This window comes from Gorilla gorilla, chromosome 11, assembly GCF_029281585.2.
Source record: "Gorilla gorilla gorilla isolate KB3781 chromosome 11, NHGRI_mGorGor1-v2.1_pri, whole genome shotgun sequence".
In the NCBI taxonomy this organism is placed as follows: Eukaryota; Metazoa; Chordata; class Mammalia; order Primates; family Hominidae; genus Gorilla; species Gorilla gorilla.
Window position 1 is genome coordinate 18,685,381 of NC_073235.2, and position 26,350 is coordinate 18,711,730.

Genomic DNA, 26,350 nt, shown 5'->3' on the forward strand with positions numbered 1-26,350 from the left:
CCAAGGCTTTTCAGTTAGTAGGTGTCTGAGCAGAGGTCTGAACCTAGGTATTCTGACTGTGGAGTTCATGCAGTTATTTACTAATATCGCTTCAAAACCAAGGGGCTCTGAATCCTTTTTGTAATTTTAATATAGTAATAACAATATTTTAAGACATTGTCTCAGTTTAATATTGCATAACTTACTGCAATAAACTATTTCAAAATTTCAAACATGATCATGATTATCTAGGCATAATCAAGTTTGAGCTTCGTTGCAGAAAGAAGGATAATATCTTGTAGTTTTTGAGCTTGCTGTAATTTTCACATTGCTTAATGTGAAATAGTGTGCTTGATACTGAGACAAAAGTATTTGTTCAATCGTTTATGTAAAATAACATGTGAAAGATAAAATTGCTGTCACATGGACTGGCATATTTGCTAGTTTAGCTTGACTTGAATTAAGCGCAGATTAACTCATTAAGCAATGCTGAACCAGAACGTCTGCTTTCATTAGCACCAGAAAAACAAAATCTTACTGTTGAAAAGTTCACACTCTGTTTGGAGGAAAACAGACAAAGGGTATGTGATAAACGCTGGAATCAAGGATCAAGATTCATGCACTATGCTATGAGTGCAGAGACAGAAGAAACAGAAAACTTCATAATTTTATTGAACTGTGGCTCAGTGAGTTTTAAAACAATTATTTCCCCAAACAGTCACAAGAAACATTGAACACTGTGTTAAGTGTGATGAAGGACACCCTGCTAAATGCTATGGGGAATACCAAGTAGTATTAGCCAGGGTCCTGGCCCCGAAAAGCTTGAACTCTAGTTGGAGAGAGAATGAGGAAAAGTGTAAGATCTTAAAGTGCCAACCCAGAGGACAAACAGATCTCTCTAAGTTGAAGTGATCAGTAGGTGCTTTAAAAACATAACAGATTTTTGCTGTCACAGAGGATGTGGAGAATTTAAGAAAGCATTTCTTTCAAAAGATTTGATTGCTACATCAAAGAAAGAAGTAAAACCATGGCAGCATCTTCAGTGGACGTGGGATGAGTATAACTGGAGCATGGGACTCTGAAGGGCCATGTCAGGAAATGTGGTTTTAAAAATGGCTTCTGGCCATCTTGTGGGAGGCACAAAAGGCCACCATGGGTCTGTGAATTGGCAAAGAAATGGACACAGACCGGAAGGCCAAGGTTCTTCCCCGTGGGAATTCAAGTCAGAATTCTGACCACCAGACCTAGATATTTTCCTTGAAAGCTACTCAGCTTTCATTCCTAGGGGCATTGTGATCCATCCATCATTGCTGAGGACTTCTGAGGGTCAGAACCTTCTGAGTACACCCCTTCCTCTGCTGTTCATTAGGGTGAATATGCCCACTTGCCTCTGGAAATCGAGTGCTGCCACTTGGCTTCTGCTGGCTTGCGATCAGATTTTCCCCTTTGAAATCAGCAAGTCCATTTCATAGGAGCATTTCCAACAGTCACAGCTGGTCTATAAGGAAACTGGTCTACCAGAAAAGGCGGCGAGGCCTTTCAAGAAAACGTGCTCCTCTCACTAAAGTATTGCTGTAGCCTTAGTGAAGGGGGTGCCTCTGAACTCTCTCAGGAAGTGGGTATGAAAGCTGATAAATCTCAAAACTGTCTATCCCTTAAGCCTTTAGATCTCTTTCCTTACTAAATTGCTGGAAAGTTCTGGGATTTCAGGCTCATTAAGTGTAGGCCACTATTGAATCCAAGTTTTAGTCAGCTATTGACAGACTATTAAGCCCTTCCAGCTGCATAAGTTACACATTAAATGAAAAATCTGTTAAATACACTCATGAATATATTCAGCAGAGACATTGTATTGTCTCCTTTCTCTAACTCTCTTTGATGCCATTTACACATATATTTCCAGATTTATGTTGATACAAATTGGAAAACTCTGGCCATTATTTTAGAGTATAAATGATTTTTTATTAGATTTTCTTTCTTTTTTCTTTTTCTCTTTTTCCTTTTTTTTTTTTTTTCAGATGGAGTCTTGCTCTGTTTCCTGGGCTGGAGTGTAGTGGCATGATCTTGGTTCACTGCAACCTCTGCCTTCCGGGTTCAAGTGATTCTCCTGCTTCAGCCTTCCGAGTAGCTAGGACTACAGGTGCATGCCACCACACTTGGCTAATTTTTGTATTTTTAGTAGAGATGGGGTTTCACCGGGCTGGTCTTGAACTCCTAACCTCAGGTGATCACCCACCTCGGCCTCCCAAAGTGCTGGCATTACAGGCGTGAGCCACTGTGCCCAGCCTCTTAGTCAGATTGTGAACTTTTCCTCTAGGTTCAGGCTAAAATATGATCTAGTTATGAATGTGTCAACTAAGGATAGTTGAAGTGTCCTCAGAACAATGAGATCACATGGACACAGGAAGGGGAACATCACACTCTGGGGACTGTTGTGGGGTGGGGGGAGGGGGGAGGGATAGCACTGGGAGATATACCTAATGCTAGATGACGAGTTAGTGGGTGCAGTGCACCAGCATGGCACATGTATACATATGTAACTAACCTGCACAATGTGCACATGTACCCTAAAACTTAAAGTATAATAATAAAAGAAAAAAAACTTAAAAAAAAAGAAAAAAAAAGAAAAATAAGTACCCCTTGAATGCAATTGCCAATAGAAGTTTGCTACAGGGACCGCAAGCTAGGAAAGAAAAGCACCTTCCAATACAGAAAGGCAGACTGCTTCCACTGACAAAGGATGCTCACGTAATTTGAGGTTTGAGGATTCTCTGCTTCATTCACTCCTAGTCTCAGGATCCTAGCTTCTACCTAATTCATACTCTTCTGTTTTACTTGAGTGATGTTGAAAAGCTAAGAATTAACTTACACTATAATTCTGCAGCCTACACAGTTAACATTTATGCTCACTTTTTTGAGGCTGACCCTTTAGCTATAAGATATTCTGTAGGGATACTATAAAAGCTCTTTGATTCTCTGTATATTGATATGAATTTTTTTAAAACCCTGTTAGTCATTCTTTTTTTGTAAGCACCCCAGTGCAGTCAGTTACAAGCATTCCACCTCACAGATCTTGTGGTCTTTGAAATAATGTCCAAATGCCATTATTAAAAGAATTGCAGGGCCTGGCACGGTGGCTAACGCCTGTAATCCCAGCACTTTGTGAGGCCGAGGCAGGCAGATCACCTGAGGTCAGGAGTTCGAGACTAGAATGGCCAACATGGTGAAACCCTGTCTCTACTAAAAACACTAAAATTAGCTGAGGGTGGTGGCAAGTGCCTGTAATACCAGCTACTTGGTGGGCTTAGAGAGGAGAATTGCCTGAACCCGGGAGGTGGAGGTTGCAGTGAGCCGAGATCGTGCCACTGCACTCCAGCCTGGGTAACACAGTGAGACTCAGTCTAAACAAAAACAAAAAACAACAACAAAAAAGAAGAATTGCATGTTTTCCAATTCATATCAACATAAATCATGCACTTGTCCTCCAAGACACTGACTTTAGCAGGCATTTCATTACAATTAACCATACATCTGATCTGGATTAATTTCATTAATTATGATGCTACTGCATTTCATAGATTCTACTGTTCCAACACTTGATAAAACTATAGAACGGCCTACTAAAAACTTAGTTACAATGCCAGTAGGGAAACAAAAAGAGGGAGCTCATTATACAGGATGCAAAAGTATGTGTGAATCAAAAACCAGTAGATAGTATTTGTTCTATAGTCAGAATACATGGGTCAAGAAATCAAATGGCAACGGCAGAAGTGCCTCCTTTCACTATTATACTGTCTAATTTATGAAAATTGTGCTTCTTGCTCTTAGAATATTAAGCTTTGTTGATTTAGAGGTCTTTGTTCTCTAGGAAGACAGAGTACCACCAAGGGACACAGCAATTCCACTGAATTGAAAGTTGAGATTGCCACTTGGCCATTGTTACCACATTGTGACACTATATAGGCAAAGCTGACTGGGACGACTGATTCAAATTACGATTACACAAAGAGGCAGGAACTCAGGTGATTCTCTGCGATAACACTTAGTACTTTCATATCCTATGGTAAAAGTGAGTTAAAAACTATACTAACAACAAAAAACAGAGGCAGAACTATTGAGTCATTCACTGCAGAAATAAAGATTTAGGTCACCTCACAAAGAAAAGATCTCAACTATCTGAAATACTGACCACGGTCAAAGAAAACATGGAATGGTTAGTGAGAGAAAGAAGTTATAAATATCAGCTATGGCCTTATGACCAGTTACAAAAGCAGAAACCGTAGAAGGAATGAATATATTTGTGTGTATGAAATAATTTATTCATGTTTTTCTCCTTACTGTTAATATTTTATACAAAACTTATGGTTGCTATTAACTTAAAATTGAGTTATTAGGCAACAAAATATTCAGAGGGAACTGTGGCTAACATCCAGAGATGAATACAAATGTTGATACTTTGCATCTCCTCATTTTAAGGAGAGACTTAGAGCAGATTTGTTTATAACGCAGAAGTTGCATCTTGTTAAGTGGAAATAGAAACCAAACACTGCATGTTCTCACTCATAGGTGGGAATTGAACAATGAGAACACATGGATGCAGGAAGGGGAACATCACACACCGGGGCCTGTTGTGGGGTGGGGGGAGTGGGGAGGGATAGCATTAGGAGATATACCTAATGTTAAATGACGAGTTAATGGGTGCAGCACACCAACATGGCACATGTATACATACATATGTAACTAACCTGCACGTTGTGCACATGTACCCTAAGACTTAAAGTATAATAAAAAAAATTATCAAAATAAAAAAATAAATAACAAAGCTAAAAAAAAAAGTTATTTTTGTTGTATGGAAGTTCAAATGTGTAGAAGGGTCTGAATGAATGCCAAGTAGTTGAAGAGGTGGAATGTGATTTTGTTTCTCAGCTTCAAACTCATGTTTCTATAGTTGGCTTGTGATGCTGCAAACTTCATTTCTGCTTTGTCTTCTGGGGCTTGTTATACTATGTCATTAGGGGCCCTCGAGGTTGACTGGAAGGCTGAAGGAGGGAGAAAAATGTTGCATCTTTCTGACTGCTCCCTATGCCTGCCTATCTCATTGCAACAATCACCCTTCACTCTGGCAGTGGGTAGTAGTGGTGGGTTCTTATTTGCAATTTTTTCCATTCCCCACAAGCAGCTTTACAATTCCTAAGGGGTACCAGTTCTTCATAACTGGCCCCCACTCCTCAGGGTCTGGACCCCAGTTCTGTAGGGCCCCTCCTCCCGGATGCTAACCTCCGTGGTTGCTTCCTACAACCCATGTTCTGTAGGGCCCCTCCTCCCAGATGCTAACCTCCATGGTTGCTTCCTGCAGTTAATTTCTCTGTGACACCATCATGTCCCCATTGAGTATTTTTAGTTATCTAACAATTGGTTGAAAATTTATGTACAATCATCTCTGTTAAAATAACTGGGGCCATTTCTTTCTTAACACTGAAAAGATATAGTAAGGTTGTTTTGTAGTAGGAAGTTACTCAAATTTTAATCCTGTCCCTTGAAACTGAGCCTTAGAATTAACCTAGGGATTTCATGAATGAGACTAAGTAATGGCCCCATATCACCACACTATCACCATTTTAAGCAACTTTACTGCTTTTTGTTATCAGGCAATTCATGTAACCTTTAGTGTATGTGTTTGGGAGGGTGGGGCAGTGATCATATCTCTTAGAAATATACCTGGACCATAAGAAGTACTTTTTTAAAGTATCAAAGAATACTTTTTAAAAGTATTACATATTACTAGTAATACTAGTCTTACTAAGAACTACTAGTATTACCTACTAGTTGGTGAGCTTGGACCAGTTAACAGTTAAAATATCACAGATGATGAGTGCTTGGTTTCAAACCCAGACTACCTGGGTGTGAACCATACTTCCACCACTTCCCAATTCTGTAACTACGGGTAAGTGACTTCACCTCTCCACACCTTGTCTGTGAGATGAAGGTAATTACTGTAGCTAATGCATGAGGTTGTGGTAAGGATTAGATGAAGTAATTTATTAAAACCTTTAGATATGTACCTGGACCATAAGAAGTACTCAGTGCATTTTGCTTTTCTTATTGCTAGTTAGCCATGTGAATCTGTGAATCTGGAAACTCACAATACTTTACTGCTAACACATATTGGTGAAGTTGTGTGCATTTCCCATTACAGTTTGATTGAGTTCATCTAACCTGTTAGCTGCAATCTGGCAAATCATCTTTCCTCATGGAACCAAATCCACACGTGCTTAGGGTAAGGCATGTGCTACGAACCTTAATTAGTGTCAGCAGTTCACTCTTGGTCTGCAGAAAAGGCCGTTCTTTCATTCAGGGGACATGAACTTACTGTTATGATTTATTCTGCATATGAAGCATTAGTAAATCAGTAGGGAAATCATATAAAATACAGGAAGTAATTTGATTTTTTTAAAATATTACATCTGGATGTGTGACATGAAACTCATAACATGACCCTGGTCTATTGCTGTCAAATTACTTGCCAAAAATGAAGTCTAGAATGGCTGATCAATCTGGGAACACAGAGCAAGGACAACAATGTGGTCCAGGGTGCAAATCTGTCTAATGTTGCTAGCAGGGCCATCCTTGGGAAGGTCATGAAAGAAAAGATTCCCCAGGGTTGTCCCAACAACATCTCTTTCCTCTGCCTCTCCACTCTATGTAACCTACCTGCCCCACATCCACTTTTCATGTCACAAAGCTCAAGAAGGAGTAAGGTGAGCGGGTGTGTTTCTCTCTTAGAAAATTGTCCTCTACACCTGATTACTTGCTGATCACTCTGATATTGTGAACACCTCTATGTGACCTCACTGTAAACATTCTTATCATAAACGTCACATTTTTGGAAATACAAATTTAAAAAATTGAGATGGCATTTTTCAACCATCAAATGCACAAACAATTAAAAAGATTCGTAATAACTAGAGTCAGCTACCATGTGAGAAAATGGGCTGTCTTATACATTGCTGATGGCTATGTACAGTAGCATGAATTTTTCAAAGGTTATATGTCAATACACAAAAATATTTAAATGTTCACAGCCTTATACTCAACATTTGCACTTCTAAAAATTGTACTAAAACAAACAAATGAAAAAGAACCAGTACTTGAGAGATTAACTCCAAGAACATTTGTTTTTAAACTTTTTGTGGTAGCAAAATTTGGGGAAATCTAATTTTCCATAAATAAGTGGTATGTAAATGTATTCTAGCCATGGAGATTTTGCAGTATTTTAGAGCTATTAAAACAGAACGGTTCCTAAGAGGGATATGAAAGTTAAGTGAAGAAAGTGAGCTAAAAATGAGAGCATATAGCATGCTACAATTTTATTTAAGGAGAAAGCGTATAAGAAAACAGCTGCATATGCTTTATTCCTGTGTATATTTTAGTTTAGAAGCACAAAAAAGGCTATATCCATGTGTGTGCTTAGGTTGGAGCCCAGATGGAAAGAGTCTTTGGAGTGATTATCAAATTTTTTACGAATTATTATAGTGTTAAGATTTATTACAATAGCTATTTTTTTATCGATTTTTTTTAATCCGACAAAATAAACAATTTATCATAACAGAAGAAATTAGGCTACAAACTTTTTAAATGTCCACATCTAATCAGGAGATAATTAATGTGGAATTTGAACCCAGGGCTATGTGATCCCAAAGCTATCCTAGTTGTTTTACACACATTTCCTCGGGCCTTGTGAAATACGCATTCAAGTGAACAGGTGGAATCAGCAATTTTTGGCTGAGACAGCATTCCCAGTTTCTTTGGAAATTAAACCCCACAGGAAGCAGCTTGTTTCATGCGGGGTTCATCATACCTATTGCTAAGAAAATATGCAGAACACACTAAACCTGGTCCTGGGCTCTTCTGCAACATTTAACCACAATTAGACACTTCCAACAGTGTCCAAGAATATTAGCACAATACGATGGCCTCATTCGGAGCAGCTAAAGAAAAACACTGCCCAGCACTAAGGAGATAAGAGGAAAAGGTACTGCTTTCTGACACTTCAGTTCATTTTACAGGATCTTTTTTTCTTTTCTTTTTTTTGGCTTCCTTTTCAGGAAAGAAAGAATGGTGAATTTGCAAGGCAGCTCAGCAGGTTGAGCCATGAGTTCAGGTAGGTACAATATGTAAACTGTACCTAAATGCACATCTGTCCACCTTCTACATGTGGCGGTTAAAAGGAATGATAACTGGTGAAGTGCTGTTTATCTAGTGGTTTGTTTTTTAATGCAAATGCTGTCCTGCGGAAAAGGAGGAGCCTATGCAGAATTCATAAGCAGCCTGAGAAGTTGGTGAGAAAAGCAATAAACCTCTGTGAAAAGTCCTGCGAGGCAACATATCCCTGGGGACCTCATCTTTGGAGCATTACTATGCGATGTGAATTAAATCCTCTGCACAGAGCGGCCACCTGGTGCTTCAGAGATGATTACCATCATCCCTGGAGGCCGAGGCTTTCTGCATTATCAACCTAGCCTCATGGGATTGACCTATGGAAACCATGAGGCCTTTCTGAGCTCGGTGCCAGCAGAAGTAGGCATGCCCTTTAGGTGAGGGATGAATGCTAGTGTACCACGCTACTCTCTACTTATGAAAGTTATGGGCTAAATTACGCTTACATTGATTTGTATGGTCCAGAAAGCACACAGGGGTGGGAAGACATGAAGAAAAGGGGTTGTCGCATAAATTACTCTAAAACCATGGTAACTAAATATCAAAGCACTAAATCAAGGGCAGCAGACATCCATAATGAAGTGTTCATGGAACCGGAGTCCAAAAATGCTGAGGGGACTATGCAATCCATCGTGGAAACTGCTATATTGTGAATTCAGAATAAGAAAATGAAAGAGGCAAAATAAATCCATCAGGACTGAAGGCCCTCCAGCCCAAATATAAAATGTAAGAGATAGAATTTCATTTTCTCTGTTCCTTTAATCAAGCCAATTCACTTCCTTTTGAATCATCATTTTATAAATTCATGAAGATACGGGATCAAAAGAAAATTGCAAAAGAAGCAAAGTCCTATCATATAAAAGTAAGCTATTGCAGTTTACTTTTTCCTTAAATAATCCAGATATAGTTTATGTTGTTAGTCAGCAAATGAAATTGTTAAAAGCATTAGGAAGCACAGAAAAACATCAAATCCAGCCAAATATTTGGCTAACTTCATGACAATTTTTTTTAGACAATGTCTAAATGTATTTGCTCTTGTCTTTAAAATAAAACTCTAAATGTCAACAAACATGTGTTACAGTCAGGACTTCAATAATTAACTTTTAGACCAGTGTCAAATATCATCTGTGTCCATAGCCATGTGTAATTAGATATAATTTCATAGTTTTCCTTCCATCAAATAACACCTGTGCTTAAAATTATAACACATTCACATCTCTCATTTCATGTTTTAGATTAGTTTTGATTTGATTGAAAGTTCCTCATCCAACCTTTCCAATAGGGAGAATAGCCAGTGTGTCTCCTCTTCCCCTCCCTTTCCTTCCCACACAGGGGCACGCACACAATGCAAAAAAGAAACCAGATCGTGAAGACCCACTAGTGAACTGGTGTTTGGGCAATGAAAGGAAACACATCCTAGAGCAGGTTTTCTCTTGAACATATTCATCTTGCAGTCCACGGAGACAATAGGGAGGAAGCTTCTTCTAAGCGTGGCGGAGGGGCAACCCAGGGAAAGAGGCTCAAAGTGCTCCCAGGATAGCAGGTCGCACAAAGCTCCTTGTTGTCCCCGTTTGCTTGAGCTGCAAAATGATCAGCAGGATTATCTATCTGTGTTCAGAGAACACCTTCTCCATCCTCGGGGTTCAGGCCTGGCCATGGCAGGTCTAATAACACTGAAGCAGCCCTTCAAATTGGCTGCTTCAATGCAGAAAAGCAAAGAGAAAGGCTAACGGGCCCAGGCACGTGGCAGAGATGCTCATTACCACACTAGCCACAAAGCTGCCAGTTATTTCAAAAGTTCTCTTTATCTCAGGGTCAAAACTCCCAGGGTATAAATGAAAAAAATATTCTTTTAAACTGTTGTTGCCTTTGTCTGTATAAGTGAATCACAACTTTTTCAAGTACAAAATTTTTTAAATTAAAAAGAAACTCATGAATTCTTCTATGACACTAGTTATATCCTATGTTGATTCATTGAGAGTATAACGACCAAATAACTACATACATCCAATAATATTTTTAAATAAATGTTGTTAAAATTTATCACAAGAACATCTACATACATTTAATAAACTGAACAATGTTGACGTGAGATACTGTATTTAGTCAGAGTACAGAGAATGTTCTGCTCTGTTTCAACTGAAAAGAATGAAAGAGAAAAGCATATGTTCTAAATGAAATTTTGAACTTTTCTTCATTTTTTTTTTCTTTCCTGCATCCCTTAACCCCCTAGTCCCTGCTGCCACAGGGTGCCAGCCATTATCCTGAAGGAGGGAGTGTTGGTGGGATGGAGACCGCTGTGAAATTCTTGGGTTCCAAGTTTTACTGTTTGACCTTTTCACTATAGAAATACTTCAATACTTACAAAAACTTCAGAGCCAGAAAAATGACCCTCCTGTAGCCACCACCCAGATTTGGCAACTAGATACACTTGCCAATCTTGTATCTTTCATCCAACACTTCTTTTCATCTCATTATTTTAAAGTAAATTCAAGATATGTATTTCTTCTGGAAATATTTTTATGGAATGTTTTTATTGTTGTTTTGTTGGTTAGTTGGTCATATAAATATAATATTGTTATCACACCTAACCAAGTTAACAATAATGTCTTAATATTTTCTAATACTCAAGCTATATCCAATTTGCCTAATATTATCTCAAAATGTTTTTTGTGTTGGTTTAATTCAGGGTCTAAACAAAACCCACCTAGTGCATTTAGTTACCTCTTAAGTCTCTTTTAATTTCCAACAATTTTCCTCTTTTAAGTCATATATATATATATATATTTTTTTTTTTTTTAATAAACTGGGCCATTTGCCTTGGAGCATTAGTGGCATTTTGGATGTGGCTGATTCCTTCTCTTAGGTATCTTTAACTTGTTCCTCTTTCCCCAGTGACTTCTGTAAACTGGTAGTTAGATTTAGAGGCTTGAATAAGTTGAGTTTTTCTTTGCAAGCACAGTTGTACTTCTACTTACATCATACCAGGAATCATGTATAAGTAATGAATCCTTTTTTATCATGCTAAGATTGATTCTTAGGTATCTGGAAGCAATAAGACAAGAATGTTTGGAAAAAATGCATCAGAAAGGATAGTGTTTTTGCCATCCTCTTTGTTTGAATTGAGAAGGAAGAGATATTAACAGAGGAAGCTAGAGTTTGCTGGACTGAGATAGAGCTGGTTGAATCTTGCCGTCTTCCTCAGGTTGAAGTTACAACAGAGTCAAACATCAACGCTCACATCAATTCAGATTCTGAGGGTAAAGGTGGTATACACACTGCTTTCCACACTGAATTCTGAGAAGGCGCATCATCCCAGACACAACTACGATTACAAGACAAGTGACCTTCCCTGACTCAGCAGCAAAAAATTCTGAAGTACATACACCCAACTGGAGTGTGGAAATTAGCAAAGAGAATCGAAACACTGCAGAGAGTATCCAGAAGTCTTCTGATAAGCAGTCTAGAACAAGTGCTTAGAGGACAGACGGTAGTGATCTCAGCAGATGTTCATATGGAAGAGTGATAACAGCCAAGAACCACGACTCTCTAATTTTACTTCCCAGCAGGTATTCAGTGCATACTAGTTCCTACTTAGAAGTATCATATTTGCCCAAACACAAGGTGATACCCAAAATGAGGTAAGTTTCCTATTTTCTCAGTGAGATCTTTTGTTGTTGTTGTTGTTGTTGTTTTGTTGTCGATGTTGTTGTTGTTTTTGGTTTTGGTCTTTTTGTTTTTGAGACAGGGTCTGGCTCTGTCACCCAGGCTGGAGTGCAGTGGCACGATCTTGGCCCTTTGCAGCCACCACCTCCTAGGCTCAAGGGATCCTCCCACCTCAGCCCCCATATTAGCTGGGACTACAGGCAAGCACCACCATGCCCAGCTAATTTTTGTATTTTTTGTAGAGATGGGGTTTCAACATGTGTCAGACTCCTGAGTTCAAATGATCCACCTACCTCAGCCTCCCAAAGTTCTGGGATTATAGGCCTAAGCCACAGTGCCAGTGAGATAATTTTTTTAAAATGCATTCTGGTCAGTTTGAACATGTAAATATAAATTTTTATGGATATAGAAAAAAGAACTACTAAATATTCACTTATAACAGAGATTAATTCATGAATTACACATGCACATTTATAATCACGTCATAATTTTCCATTCTCATATTTCATTAAACTGTATATCCAATTCTTTATTCACTTTATTCACTGCCCTGAATGACCATCTGTGGAAGTCCTACTAGGTGTTATCTACTCTGTATGGGATTTCTCATTTACCCCATAGAAGAGGTTTCTAAGAAAAGCATTATGAGTTCCCTTTCACAGATGACCAAGGGTAGGCTGACAAAGGCTGAAAAGGGGTTCCAATGTCAGATGAAATAAGGGGTAGGAATGAGATTCCGGTTCTGACTGTCAGCACAATATGCCGTTTAATCTCAATAGGAACAGTATTACCCACAAGGGGCTAAAACTTGTTCTAGGATAGTAGAAGAGGGGGAGTAGACATTATAATAGTTTGTGGCCCTGCAAAGATTCACAATACATAAACAAATAGACACTATATTTGTGGTATTAAAATGTCAAGTTCTGGGCAGAAAGAGATCGATAAGGAAAAATGTCTGAAAAGCCTCTTCAGAGGACCAATAATGAAAGAAGTCTGAGAAACACTGCATTTACCCAGGGACTTCTGCTGACGATGCCTCATCGAGTAACGAACTCTGGTGGCACATTACCGTTTCTGAGGTCTAATACTGCGTTCCACATCACATCACTCTCACTTCCATCTAAGGTTCTTGAAATGTGCATATTTTGAATCTTGTGCAACAAGATATAGCAAGCTCCAAGTGGTACTGGAGCTTATATCTCAAGTTCCTTCTGTAAAACTTTAGAATAGTTGCTTTTCTTCTATCTGCAATTAGTGTACATTTTTGGTCTCTTCAACATAACCACTTATGCATTTTCATTTTAAAGATTTTTTTAAAGCTTACTTACTATAAGCATTAACTCACAATTATGAAGTAATACCCCCATGAAACTAAGATAAATCTGTGTTAAATTTATTTGCCCATTTTTTTAATCAACTCTGTCAGGCGACCTCCATAAACATCCGGATTGTTACTTTCAGGCTTATATGTCTCTGCAAAATTAGTAACAGAAGCGGGGAGGGGGGGAGAGAGAGAAAGAGAGAATGAGGAGATGAGAAAGAGGGAGACAGAGAGATGCTCTCCATAATATAAGGGAATTTGTGAGGAATGCAAAGTAGGATAAGTCCCATTTTTCTGAGCATAAGTGTAAAGAAAAAAATCTGCCTTGTATTTGGGCACATATAATGATGTCTTCTCTCCACCAGTCATGTATAAAAATGGGCAAAGGAATGAAGAAAAGATAAAATATTAAATTTGAGTCATTTTTTAAGTCTGAACTGAAGAGGAATCACTAATTTTTCTCAGAAGTCACTAAATTAAATATTTTGCGATTAGGCAAAGTAGAGGCTTTATATACAAATTATGGTACTATGGAAAAATGTTACATTTTTCACAAATGAGTGTATGGCTGTAAAATCTGTCACTGTATATACTGGAGTGATTATAATAAAGAAATTAATAATATTTCATTTTGTACCATCAAGGTATATTGAGTTTTCCTTAAGCTCCAGACACTAGGTGAAGCACTAAGCTTGGAAATATAGCAAGACAGACCTGACCCTGGCAAAACTCCTCACATTCAGGTTTTTAAAATTTTTTTTTATTTTAAGTTCTTTGGTATATGTGCAGGATGTGCAGGTTTGTTACAAAGGTAAATGTGTGCCATGGTGTTTGCTGTCATCTATCAACCCTCCACCTAGCTATTAAGCCCAGCATGAATTGCATCTTGTCTTCCCTGACACTGTCTTAATACCAGATCCTGATTCTAGATTTATGCACTTGGCAGCCTTCAGGAATATTTTCAGAAGTCTCAGTGTCCATACCGCTCTTTAGTCCCATCCCAGTCTTATTCATTATAGCCATGGCTGATTGGGTGGAGATAGCAATGAATTACATTAAGACTTCAATTAACACAATAAGTTAAATCATTAGCTCTTTGGCCCAAGTTTATTGGAGATAGTATTACTCCTGCAGATAACGAAAATGCAATACTGATGGAGATTTTTTTTTAGAAACTAGGTGATATATTAGCTAGGCCTCAATATCCTCTCCTCTAATTAGAGCTAATAATAATATCTATAATTTAGAGAATTATTCAGAGGGGTTTATGAGAAGATGCATGGAAAGCACTTAGCTAACTGCCTGCATGGCAGTGTTGTGGTTTCTGTAGTTGTTGTTATCTAGAGTAGCAGATTGTTGCTAGTGTTGTGACTGCTGTTGTTCAGGTTGCCATTGTCCTATCGTCCACAGAGGCTTTTGTGAATCTGGGATCCTGGTTGCATGCTCATACTTGGAGCTACTGTGTTTCTCCATGGCACTTGGATCAGTTCATGGAAACACCTAATTTCAGTCTGCCAAATCAACCATTAGTGTACCAAATCTATCCTTGCTTAAAATGAGGAGGATGTTTGGAAGCTTAATTAATGAAAGCATTTCCTCCGTGCTCAAAGGAAGTGGAACTAATAGTATGTTTACTCCAGGGATGTGAACTTCATGTTTTCATTCTTAAACATTTGTGGAATTGGTAATGAGTTGGTAAGATTATGTAAAAATATGAATAACCTCAGCTTCTGATAATTCTCATTTTTTCAATAAAACAGCAAAATTAACTTAAAAAACTTAAAAAAAGTCATATAAAGAAGGATTTATTATTATAAATCCTTATTATAAATCAGTCAAGTTTATCAACTTGTATTGAGTACTTAGTAAATGCCAGACACTGCCCTGAGCACTAGGAGGACAAACGTCAAGGAGGAAGAAAGCCGATCCTTGAGTAACTCTGATAAACTGTTTGTTCAATATATTTTTCCATTAATGGTATTATTTATGGTAAGTGGATGCTATTCCTGTTTTCAACTTCAGATCACACCGACCATCCCCAACTTGTCCCAAGCCAACAGAAATAAAAACATTCTTTCTCACATGCTTTCAGAACTTTGATTTCACCCTGTTTTTCATGGCCCAACCCCTCTGTTTCAGCATTCCTAATTCTGTGATTCAACAGAAATTTATTAATAAAAACTGGATTTTTGTATAACTTATTATTGCATGAAGTCATCACTGCAGGTTGTATAGAAATATTACTGTTCTAGAAGATAAAGTCACATAGTTACTTATATTTTGCAAGATAATTTGTAAAAGTCTGTATTTTTCAAATTATGATAGCTTTACAAAGAAACTAATGTGGAAATAAAATGACAAGAAAGAGAGGAAAGAACAGAACAGGTGGATGAAAAGAATATTCTAAAACAGACAATACTCTTGTTTGAAAGAGGAGAAAAAATGTGAAGTACTATTTTCTAAAACATTGTCCCCACTTCTGTTATCTTCATTCATCACTTAATCCCCACAGCAATGGCACAGACTACATGTGTGCCACTTTTGGAGAAGCAGCAGCTGAGGCCCAGGAAGTGTAAGTGCCTTAACCTAAGTCACATAACTAACATGTGGCGGACCCTGAGTTTCTGACCCACATCTATCTGCCTCTAGGAAACATTGTTTTTCCATTATAGACTGATTATAAAAATTCAATTATTTAACTTTGTAGCACATTTTTTTTTCTAATGAGCTATTTTAAAATCACTTATTTATTTTGTGCTTTAAAATTATTTACTGTGACCCCTAAAATAACCATTTCCAATTATCAGGCATAGAACATTAGTCTAATCCAGGGTCTCATTAGAGAAGACTTTAGTTTAAGGTAAAATCAATCTCCTTCCCTCAGATACTGTGAATACCAAGAAACACACTGTGTTTCATTGCATTTGTATCTCTGAGGAGACATCACAAACATGCAGAAGGAAGAGCAGAGCCCGAAGAAAAGGTAAACCAATCAGCCAAGTTCAAATATAAAAGCCTTCAATCTGAAAACTTATCATGTGCAAGGCACTAGGGCAAAGGTCAGTCTCTTTCATCCAGAAAAGCAAAAGCTGGTTGGGCTGCAAGCTAAGACTAGACTAGAAATTCTGAATTGCAATACAAGAAGAAGGAAACTTTAAAGTTTTAGGGAATAAGTTCTTGCAAATAAAGTAACTATTATGTCAGTAACAGGGAAGTACATTTCTATAATATCTGTCTGTGAGTTAGCACAATCTAGATACATAATGAAGCATTTTTAATGTGTAGGAAAGTTTATGGGTGATAGACACATACAAAATTATTATAAAAAGATTACCTATATGGCATGACCCTAGACCTTGGAGTTAATACTGTGAAGGAAGGATGCTTATTTTTCAAACGTGCCCTTCTGCTTTTGACTAAAGATAGAATCTAGACTGTATCTACAGTGGCTTTATCCTAATATTTTACTCCTATGTTTTCATTCACTTGTTCCATGATCATTTACTGAGCATCTACCTGGTGCATTCACAGACGCAACAGGTGCAGGCTGAGCACCAACTTTTAGGACATGCATCAAGCTAACTGGAGCACAGACAATTCCTGAATATAACGTCCTACCTTCGGACATTCATCTGCTGATTACACATAGGATGTAGACGTTTATCTACTAATTATACAATTAGTTATGTACCTACAACTGAACTGTAAAAGGGGCTACAAAGAAGAACTAGGTTCTAAGAGAATACAACTGTATAGTCTCATCTGGTTCAGGAAGTTACGACTTGCTGAGAAAGTGAATCTGAAATCTGAATTAATCAGGCAATGAATGGTGAGCTGGGGAGGATACAGAGCATTCCAACAGGGAGTGGCACGTGTTGAAGTCACCACATGAAGATCGGTATCACTAGAGCACACACAGAGGCACAGGAAGGTGGGAAGTGGTGCTGATGAGATCACTTTGCATTCTCATAAGCCACAATAGGAAGTTCAGAATTTATACTGTGAGTAGTAGGAAGCCATTGTGCGTCCTGCATCGTCTTATAAAACAAACATACTTTGTCGGCTACCTGTTTTAGAATACCTTTTTGCAAACATTTGCTTACAAGTACTGACTACTGACTTCCCTACTAGATAGCTGCCTTTTTTTTTTGTTTTTTGAGACGGAGTCTCGCTCTGTCGCCCAGGCTGGAGTGTAGTGGCGCCATCTCGGCTCACTGCAAGCTCCGCCTCCCGGGTTCACGCCATTCTCCTGCCTCAGTCTCCCGAGTAGCTGGGACTACAGGCGCCCGCCACCACGCCCAGCTATTTTTTTTTGTATTTTTTAGTAGAGGCGGGGTTTCACTTTGTTAGCCAGGATGGGCTCCATCTCCTGACCTCGTGATCAGCCCGCCTCGGCCTCCCAAAGTGCTGAAATTACAGGTGTGAGCCACCGGCGCCCGGCCAATAGCTGCCTTTTTAAAGGCAAGGTACGTGTCCTCAAGAGCCCCTAGCACGATGCCTATCATGGTAGAGATGTATAGGTATTTGTTCTCTCTTAAGTTTCTCGGCAATGAGGATGGGAAGAAGCCATTAAAAAGAATACTAATATGAATGAACTACTTATAATGAGTGAGGCACTCAACATATTTATTCAATCCTCACAATAAGTGATCATAATTCCCCTTATATACATGAGAAAACTGAGGTTCAGTAACTTGATCCCTATCAGAGTTTCTACAAAGCGAGGAAAATGTAATTTAACTCTGTTCTGCTTGACTCCAAGCCTTACCTATTTCCCTCTGTCTCTTTTCTGTACCCATTTCTTCTTATGAAGAATGTCTACTTCCTGTCTTCTCTCACTCTCTCTTATCAGGTTATCTTCTTCACCTCACTTTCATACTAGCCACATTCCTCATGTAAAAGGGGGTACTTCGTCTACTTTGTTCACTGCTGTATTTTTGGCACTGGGATGAGTCCCTAATATATGTTACTTGTTTGATAAATATTGGTTGGGTGACTTCCAAAATTCGGTCCTTCACCATCTGCTCTTCTTTCATTCACTCAATGTTACTTGGCACCTCCATGCTAATTACTTCCAAGTACACGTTTTTATTTCCAGCCCCTAACTGGGGTTCCAGACTGGAATTCCTGGACATCTTTTAATGTTTTGCCAGTGCTTCAAATTGAATATATTCCTCTTCTTGCTCCAACACCTTTTTCTCTTTTTTCCTAATTTATTAACATATGAACTACCTTTGCCCCGGAAACTTAATCTCAAAACCTGAGTTATCTTCATACCCTTTTTGCTCCTTATCCCGCACACCAAATAACTCAGAAGTCAAATCGGACCTTCCTCACCTCTAGCATATGGACTTGAATGTAATTTGAACTCTTTCTTGCCAACTCACATGGTTAAGTATCTCCCAACTCTTTGTTCTAATTTCGGAGAATACTACCACAGGCCTTTCCAATGTTCTTTTTTCTTCCGCATGTATTATCTTGGTTTCATTCTACACTGGTCCCCCATCACCCACCGAAAAATATGCACTCGCTTCAAAAATCTGTGAATATAGTAACTTTCCTGAGGATTTGGGAATAGCACATTAAAGAGACTATAGTCAGCACCAACCAGGTTCCATACCCTGTTGTCACTCTCACCTCCAACCTGGTCCCTTTCACAGCCCATGTCTTGGGCTTGGCAACATCTCCACATTCAGCATCTACATCCCACTCTTGCTTCTTGTTCATGGTGAGTAGCTCCACCAGGTCAGAGTGTGCTCTCCAGATTCCTGGAATTCCAATGAATGATTTTTTTTTTTTCCATTTTGTTACAACCACTTAGTTATGAAGTCCTTCTTATTTCTTATCCATAATATTTTCAAAATCTATCTATTCTAATATTATTATTGCAATTGCTCCACTATTGTCTGGCCCTCAGAGAATCTCTGCCTGAATACTTTCATATCTCCTAACTCTGCCCTCTGATTCAACCATCTGTAGTGATAACTCTGCCCCAGAGTTGCCTCCTAATACTGGTTTGCTCAAAACACCTGCACAGCTGGACTCATTAGCATGATATTTAAGCCCTTCCACAGATTGACATTATCTTATATCTCCATATCTCAAGTATACGTCTCTACGTATGCAACTGTTTACACAACACTAAATGTCGGTCATCTCAAACCCACAGCCATTCTCCCTAAAACCAATATACTCACTTTCATCTTTGTCTCTCTTCCCAAAATGTTTTCTTTTTATCAATTTATATCCGTACCCTAACATTATTTGTAGCCTTTTAAAAATGCTGTTTCACTCTTCCATAAAATTGATCCTAAATCTACCCTGCTTCTATTCCCTCTTACTTTTTCATCATCATCTATGTAACCATCTCTGTGACAATAACCTCTCAGCTACCTTAAAGTCCACGGTACCTTACAATTCACCCTTTGCATTTTTTTCTGCTGTATTTTAAGACCCGTGAAGTCAAGGGAGATATTTTATTGCTTTTTTAAATTCCTTATAGTCCTTGACACATACTAGGAGTTCAATTATTTTCAAATAGTATTTGATTAAAATATACAGGAAATAATTTTCCTGAGTCCTAATCGCTTCTGTAGGAATAGTTTCTACTTAGTTACTTACCTTTAGGACAGAATTGTTCTCCATAAAATCAACTGCAAAGTTTAATTTGATGTGACCTTGGCTGTGTTTCCATCTCTCACTATGCATCTGAGGCGACCAGAGTCAACAGGGAAAATTTACTGGGGCACAAGGACTTCGCAAAGGAGCTTCACTGGAAATGTCTTATAAAGCCTCCCGTTGGTTGGAAAATCCAACCTAAAAGGCTACTGTGTAGCTCAGCCAAGAATCCCCAAACGTGAAGACGGTTGCTGGCAAAATTACAAATCACTAAACAAACGCTTAAATAGAAACACCCTAGGAACAAGTGAGCAGTTTGCAGTTATTTTCAGTGGTGGACAAACTGTACTTCTACTTAACAAGACCGTGTTCATTGTACCCAATTTGCTCTTGGTTCCCCATAGATAAGCATACTGTGTGTATCACATGTTTACTGCTCATTGAATCACATATGAATTTTCAATCTCCTCTAAAAGCTCATTTACAGCCCAAATTTGCAACCAACTGGATACATTTTGCTCAGCTCTTCCTGACTCCTGTGGCTTTCTGATTTCACATGCACTGTAGGTTGAGTGGATGATGAGTAGGTTACAGGAGCTTTGATTTGAGTTCTTAAAATTTTCCGCACACTGAATCTTGAAAATCTCTACTAGACAGGAGTGGCTTGGGTGGACTCAACATTTTAAACTTGTTTTCCATTTGACCTGTCTATTAGCGTATTTCTTTCTAAGCTGGAGTTTTTAACATAGCTTGGACCACCTAGTCATAGTCACTTTCTAAGTGGCCTAGGCTTCCTCATTCTTAGATGTGATGTCATCAAGGTGGTGAGAAGACACAATTCTTAAAGGAAATGTTGCACTCATTTGTGTTGTTAGTAACTTATTTTTCTCCCCAACTTTCCTGTATTAAAACGAGAGAGTAAATTAATCTTATATGAATATAATCATTCAAATTGTATTCATATTTTTCATTTCTACATTTACTCCAGTAAGTTATTTTTCTTTTTCTCTGAGGGGAGTAATAGGGTGATAGTAGATGAGTGACTATTTAGGTTCCACTGTATCTTCAACTATTTACGTTAAGAGATGTGATAATCATTCTGACATATTAAGGGAAAGCAACATTCTAGAATAGCATATTAAGCAACAGCAAAAAGAAAGTTAATGCTTTCTTCTAAAAGTTGCTTTATTCTAAAGCAAAAGACAGCTTTAAGATAGGCATCTTATTCTGTGAGTAATGGATCCAAGCTAAGAGAAGAGGAAGAATATTTTCAAGCCACTAAAAATTGGTGCAGTGTTACAGGCAGTATATTGCTTCATTTAAGTTCCATGTTTGAAATATAAGTGTATTTGACATGGAAATAAAAGAAATATGAGGGTGACGCAGCTTAAACTCATTGGTGACATCTTTTCATAGGATTCAATATACATTATAGATCTGATTTTTTTTCTCCAATATCAACAAATTATTTTAGCAAAACAGGACAAGAGAATACAGGAATGGCTTAGATGATGAGGAATTGCTACTTCTCTCATCATTCACAATCAGCAGCCATCATAGGTATCTGAGTGTGGGCTTTAGGAAGATTATCCTGGAAAATGATAGATTGTAGGAATAGAAGGCAAACTTTCTCTCTCTTTCTCTTTCTCTCTTTTTATCTCTTTTTCTCTCTCTTTTTTTCTCTCTCGTTCTTTTTGTCATGCTCTCACTCTCGCTCTAGCTCTGTGTGTTTTATGCGTTTTGCTTATAATCCTTAAAAGAAAGAGTCCTATCATCAGTCCCTTTAACATTTGAACACAGTCCTCCCACACAGCCCTTCCACCACTCCCCCTGCCGACACACAGAGATGTAACCAATCTGTTTATCAATGTATGGCTCATGACTACCTGTATGAGATTTACCTTCAAAATTTGTTAAGTAAATTCTTGAGTTCTGTGCTATACACACTATATTAGAATACCTTCTTCTCTACCTTTGTGATCCTCTGACTTAAAATTAATACTAATCTTGTCCTATCCCTGGTATGTACTAAAGAAGATAAATACCCATTTCTCCTAGTTGATGAAAATCTTAGAGAGGTTCCACCACCATACTCTGTAGCACATTCCAGGCTTTAAATGCCACGTCTTTTTTCTTCCTCCAATAGCAATACTAACGGTCTCTACTTTCAGCATAATAGATATCTTTTCTGCACCAGAAGATGTTTTATTTGTTCTATTTGAGGTATCCGTTATGAGGAAGTGCACGTGCATCTTGGGGCAAGTCTTTTGAGATACCAGTTCAGGTGTTCAAATTTGCATTCATGTCAGGCAAATAGGCACTCTGAAAGTGAACATTAGATTTTATGTCATTCATCCTTTTTCACTCCATACATCTATAATCATTCCTTTAAGAATATCATAGCCTCCTAGTCTTTAAAATTTGAACTGGAAGAAAAACTGTGTGTGGGTGTGGATGTGTGTATATATACATAAATAGAAAGATAGATAACTCTATATAAAAACTGTATACTGTTTTTATATCTACACTGTATATATATGTATATATATACAGGAATATATATATACACACATGCACACAGTTTTATATATATACACACACACACACACACACACACACACACACACACAGAGCTTTGTTGTTACTAACTTACTAGCTTATTTTTCTCCCCAGTATATATATATATATATATAAATATATATATATATAACTGTAATATACATATATATAAACAGTAGCAAGAGAATGCAGAGTATAACAGCTGTTGAAATCTAAATCCTTAATATACCAAGGAACAGTTATATATGTATATAATATATATTATCTGTTATATTCATATATATAAATAGAAAGATTTTACATATGTATATGTCCTATTGCTCAATGGAAAATTCTTTTATAGGACCATAACTAGAGAAATATAAATGAACCTGATACAGATATTAATATCTATATCTACTACAATGAAAACCCAAATAATTACTTTGGAAGTCAAGACATGTTCATCTCACTGCTTGTGGGGGTCTTGCAGAAAAAAAAAATTAGCTATCAGCAAAGATAAAAAGTATAATAAAAGCCAAAAGATGTCCAAGAACGTCACTGAGAGCCTCTTTCAATTACAAAGAGTGGAACAATGAGGGTACGGACAGCAGGGATTTTAGACATGTGCTATTCAGGACCAACCAGAGTTTCACAAAAAGACTTTCCTTCAAGAAGAGGTATCATGGCCAGCCCCAGGGGTGGGAAAGGGAATAATAACAGGTTGTGGAATCTTTGAAGAAGGAAAGTACTACAGAAAGGGAACCCTTTGAGCTTTGGTGAAGAAAGATATGGTCTAAGCATAAAGTGCTTTCCCAGCCATTCTACCAGTAAGTCATAAATCCTCTGAAGGCTGCAAGAGAATGGAGAGTATAACAGCTGTTGAAAATCAAACCTTTAATATACCAAGGAGCACAAGCAATGTGTCCTTTCTATCTTAAAATGTGGAAACCTGACATTTCCAGAGACATTCAACAATTAACCTATAATTGAAGCAGCAGCAATTTCCAGAAACACAAGAAAGGGCCGTGAGGAAAGTCTCTAAGGAGAAAAGGAAATTTGGAGTGTTGTTTATTATAATAACCAGGGTGAATAAATTTGTGAAAACTCACTGAAATGTAGACTTAAGATCTGTGCATTTTACTGTATGTAATTATATCTATAGTTTTAACAATTGTGTTGAATGTTTTTGTAAAAGGTTGATAGGCTGCTTTTAACATTTTCTATGAAACTGCAATGCATCAGATAGAGCCCAAATCAACTTGAAGAAGAATAGATTTGAGGACTTTACTGGATAGAAAGTTTTATTATAAAGATATAATAATTTAAATGCCATGGATTGTTGCAAAGAAATATAGGCAGAAATTGAATGGAATGGAGCTCAGAGGGAGAACCTCACATATGTGGATATTTGATGTATGAAACAATGGCACTGCAAGAGAGTAGAGAAAAGATAGGCTCAGAAAAAATTAATGGAGTTGGGCCTAGTGGCTCCTGCCTGTAATTCCAGCAACTTGAGAAGAGAATTACTTGAAGCAAGGAATTCAAGACCAGCCTGAGCAACCTAGAGAGACCCTATCTGTACAAAAATTAAAAAACTTACCTGGAGGTGGTGGTGCACCTGTAGTCGCAGTTACTCATGTGGCTGAGGCAAGATGATTGCTGGAGCCCAGGAGTTTGAGGCAGCAGTAAACTAGGATCACACCACTGCATTCCAGTGAGGGTAACAGCAATACCTTGACTTTAAAAGAAAAAAAAATAATTTCAGTTAACTAAATATCTACATAGAAAAAGAATGAATTTTTAATCTCACTTCACATTATATTCAAAAATACATTGCTGCTGTATTGAAGGATTAAATGTGAAAAGGAAAATAATAGAATGTTTGAAAAATAATACTTAGAATACATTTATAATTTCATGTTTTGCGAAGATTTCCTTGTTAGAAAAGAAAAAATTATGAAAATAATGAGCTAAAAATATCCAAATTAAGAAGTGAGGATAAGCTGAAGAATAAATCCAAAGATACCAAGAGGAAGAAAACATATAAGAACCAAAATTAATGATTGAAAAATACCACAGAGAATATCAATAAGTCCAAAATTTGATTATTTTAAAAATCAAAATGGATAAACTACTAGCAGGAATGATAAAGACAAACATAAATAAGAAAGACAAAGAGGCATTTTCAAAAGAATGTTAGAACTAAAAGAAAGCTATAAATGCAGATGAAGCAGAGATTAAAAAGATAAATGAGGATATACTGTAAGCAATATTTTTTCAACAAATGCTAGACTTTGATGAAATAAACTATTTCTGTAAAACATGAATTACCAATTGTGACACAGGGAGAAATTAGGCCAAGATAATTTTCTTGATGAATTCTGCCACACATTCAAGAATCTTATGAATATTGTCTCATAATCAAGAAATAGATTATTCAAAAATTGGATAAGCTTTATTGTAAAATAGTAAGACATATAGTAATTTTTCAGATAACGCTGTGCATCTCATTTATCCTTGGCAACAAAATCAAAGATAAAATGAGAAAGGCATCTAATTATCCAAGCTTACTTCTGAATATAATCCCCAAAACTCCAAAGAAAACGTTAGAAAATAAAATGCAGAGACACTCATATTCTTAAGAATTTAAATACAACATGTCTAAGTAGGTTTATTTCATAAATACATAATCAATTTCACTATAATACAGTGTATTAATTTTTCAAATTAACATTTCAAAAAAAGAAAACTACATGATTATCTAAATAGATGCAAAAGGCAAACTCAGAATAGAAGGTAGTTTCCTTAAAGTACCGTGACAGAAATAGCTAGGACTTTTTGGTATCCTTATTCTCTTCTCATCCCAGCATAGATTTAGATGGCCTCTGGAGCCTCTTTCGCAGCTAGATGTGACTACATGGCAGAATTCTGGCTATTCCAGTGCAAGAGGAAAAAGATGTGCATTGTTCCCAGGCTCAGATCATGAAAATCTCCATCAGGATTTATGCAATCTCCTCTCCATCTGCCTACTAAATTGACAGGACTCTGAGGATTAAGAGCCACAAAATGGAAATTACTGAATGAGTGTGTACAACAAAATATTCACTACCATAGCTAGCAACAAGTACTGTCTGTGACAAGAGCAAGAAATACATTTTGAAGTGGTTTGTTTTAGTAGCTAAAGTTATCCTGACTGATACATTTGATAAAGGATATTTACCAGCAGTTCACAATGAACATACTACTACATGTATATATTAAAGATCATAGCCTGCACAATAAAAAAGAAGAAAAGAAATGAATTAGAAAATAAATAGATTAGAAACAAAGACACAGTATTAGTTCTAGTCACAGAATATGATTCTCCAAATAGTATATCCTATGAGCTTCATCAACAAGTAACCAGAATACCAAAGAAGACATACAAATGGCTAACAAGTATATAAAAACATGCTCAACATCACTATTTATCAGAGAAATGCAAATCAAAGCCACAATGAGATATTAAGTCACACCTGACAGGATCACTATTATCAAAACTACAAAAGACAATACTTATTTGCAAGGATGTAGAGAAATTGAAACAGCATGGGGGTTTCTCAAAATATTAAAAATAGAACTACCATATGATCTGCAACCACTTCTGGGTATTCATCCAAAAGAATTGCAATCAGGGTCTAAAAGTGATATTAGCACTCCCATGTTAACTAAGAGATGGAATCAACTCATGAACTAGAGAATCAAGAACAAACAAACCCCAAAGCCAGCAGAAGGCAAGAAATAACCAAGATCATGGTGGTAGTGAAGAAGATAGAGACATGAAAAATCTTCCAAAAAAAAAATCAAAGAATCCAGGAGCTGGTTTTTTGGGGGAAAAAAAAAAAAAAAATAAGGCCACTAGCTACAGTAATAAAGAAGAAAAGAGAGAAGAATCAGACACAATTCAAAATGATAAAGGGGATATCACCACTGACCCCACAGAGATACAAACAACCATCAGAGAATACT

General features: G+C 37.4%; 1 long non-coding RNA gene across 1 annotated transcript in view; it reads right to left on the minus strand.

The window, feature by feature from the left end:
• LOC134756612 (uncharacterized) overlaps positions 1–26,350 on the minus strand; it is a 511,329-nt gene that overhangs the window by 62,252 nt on the left and 422,727 nt on the right. Inside the window, exon 2 of the long non-coding RNA XR_010129497.1 lies at positions 23,943–24,080. This is a non-coding gene — a long non-coding RNA (uncharacterized lncRNA). The remainder of the gene's footprint in view (positions 1–23,942; positions 24,081–26,350) is intronic.